The sequence below is a fragment of the Berghia stephanieae genome, chromosome 11 (assembly GCF_034508935.2).
Source record: "Berghia stephanieae isolate SIO BIC M18660-M18661 chromosome 11, UCSD_Bste_1.3, whole genome shotgun sequence".
Classification (NCBI taxonomy): Eukaryota; Metazoa; Mollusca; class Gastropoda; order Nudibranchia; family Aeolidiidae; genus Berghia; species Berghia stephanieae.
The window spans coordinates 31265306-31267805 of NC_088370.1; the positions used below are offsets into that span (position 1 = coordinate 31265306).

General features: G+C 34.7%; 1 protein-coding gene across 1 annotated transcript in view; it reads right to left on the minus strand.

Moving 5' to 3' along the window:
* Positions 1-2500, minus strand: part of LOC144956890 (uncharacterized) — a 602990-nt gene that overhangs the window by 17435 nt on the left and 583055 nt on the right. The gene's annotated exons all lie outside the window — the stretch shown is intronic.

The following is a 2500-nucleotide window of genomic DNA, read 5'->3' on the forward strand; positions in this document are numbered from 1 at the left end:
TTATATATATATATATATATATATATATAATATAAAGTATATATATATATATATATATATATATATATATATATATATATATTAAGGATAAGTAGGCCATCCCAGATTTTACTGTTTTGAGAAAGTCAACATTGAAGATTTCGATCCCATAAAATGTCTAACTACTCGAATACTATTCAATATTTTCTTTCAAAATTTTCTGTGTGGAATGTAATTGTACTTGACGATGATAGTCATAAAAAAAGCAACAAATACATTACAGAATTCTCTTATTTTATTAAAAACAACTGGATTGGCCGAGTTGTCCATATTTAAACAGCATCACTGAGCAACGAATTTACATTATATAATAAGGGCTTTCCACGCCAATCTGCACATCAGGCCATCCCTAGTTAAAGGCATTATTTACACATGAACATGTATGTTGCGAAATAATGGGCTGTCCCTCTCACCATCAGTCATCAATTTTTAAATTTACAATATATATATTATAATAATATATTATATATATATAATTATATATATATGACATCAAATAAAGAAATGGTTTTAAAAATCAACAAATGGTGGCCATTATAATCTGGGACGTTTGAACCACCAATTTCAATAATTGTTCCTGGTTCCCAGAAAAATTCCAAACTATTTCCTAATTTTCCACGACTTGCTGTGGACTCTGTAAATAATTACTAAAAATCTCACCACTGTAGTAAATTGCAATATAAAATATATACGCTCTGAAAAGCGATTGATCAAAGAACAATGCTACCGTATTTTTTTAAGAACACAGTATATTCTGTTTGGTTAACATTGCATATGTGCAGTGTTTTTTTTAAAAACAGCGGCAGAATAGTACATATATTAGAGCAAGTAAACAGCAGCTTTCCAGTGCTTAGTTTACACTATACGTTCTAACATATTTGTCTTTCATTTATATTGGACAGTTTGAGAAAACTTGGAACAGATCCTTCTTTTTTCATTATATATATATTTATATTTATATATATATATATATATTATATATATATATATATGTGTGTGTGTGTGTGTGTGTGTGTGTGTGTGTGTGTTCAGATGTTCTTTGAAGCATGGTCTCAATAATAAAGTAACTACGAATTAGAATTTTACCTTCTTTAAGAATTTTGTCATAAAAGATGATTTGATTAACAAAGACTTATTTGTTATTTTAACAACTTGGCATTTATCGGGGTGTAATTGCTTTATTTATTCTTTTATAATAATTATTAAGTAACCATATAATCAGACATTGTCATCATCATCATCATTATCTTTTTCACCCTGTGTCAGGGTGTAGGCTACAGACAAACAGTTTCCATCCTTCTCTATCCTAAGCTAACGTTCCATGTCTTATCACTTCTCTGTATATCAGCTTCTTTAATTCTTCTCCATGGTCCTCGTGACCTCCCCCTTGATCTTCTGCCCTGAGGTCGTTCATACTTTCTTTGTTATAGTTGAGTCATTCTTTCTAAGGGAATGTCCAATCCACCTCCATCGTCTTCTTCCTATTTCCTCTCCCATTGGTTTCTGCTGTGTCCTTTTCCATACTTCTTCATTTTTTATTCTATCCATCCATTTTATTCTGAGTATCTTACGCATGCACCTGTTTACGAAAATCTGTACCCTCCTTATACATGCCTGTGATGCGTTCCGAATTTCACATCCATACAGTAGGACAGACTTCACGTTTGAGTTGAAAAGTCTTAGCTTCAGTCGAAGGGATATATATTTAGTTCTCCAAACTCTGTTCAAAGACGTGAATGCAGCCTGTGCATTTCCTCTCCGTGCTTTCACCTCTGCTTCCGTGCCTCCACCCTTGTCAATTAGACTCCCCAGATAGCAGAAAGTGTCTATATCATTAAGTTCCTGATCTTTTACTTTGATCTGCTCCCTTTGACGCGTACCTATCCTCAAGACCTTTTACTTTGTAGGGTGAATTATTAGACCAATTGATTCCGAGAGGCTGTTTTTACTTGAGGTTTTTGCTTGCATCTGGACCTGGGTGTGGGACAGAAGAGCCAGATCAACTGCAAAATCCAGATCACCCAATTGTGTCCAGGAGGGTCCACTGTATCCCATTTCTTTGCCCTTTGGAGGTATCCTTCACTAGCCAATCAATGGCAAGGATGAACAGGAGCGGTGAGAGCAAGCATCCCTGCTTGACATTAGTCTTAATTTCAAAGCTGTCAGTAAGCTGATCTTCATGTACAACCCTGCAACTTGATCCTTCATACATTTCCTTAATGAGTTTTATTATCTCTTCAGAGAGTCCATAATGTGCCAGAATCTTCCACAATGTTGCTCTGACAATACTGTCGAAAGCCTTCTCGTAATCCAGAAAGTTGACAATAAGAGGAGAGTTCCATTCTATAGATTGTTCCACTATGACTCGTAGAGAGGCAATCTGGTAAGTGGTTGAACGTTTTTTCCGAAAACCTGCTTGTTCGTCCTGCAGTTTAGCATCTGTTGCATTCTTAATTCTCTC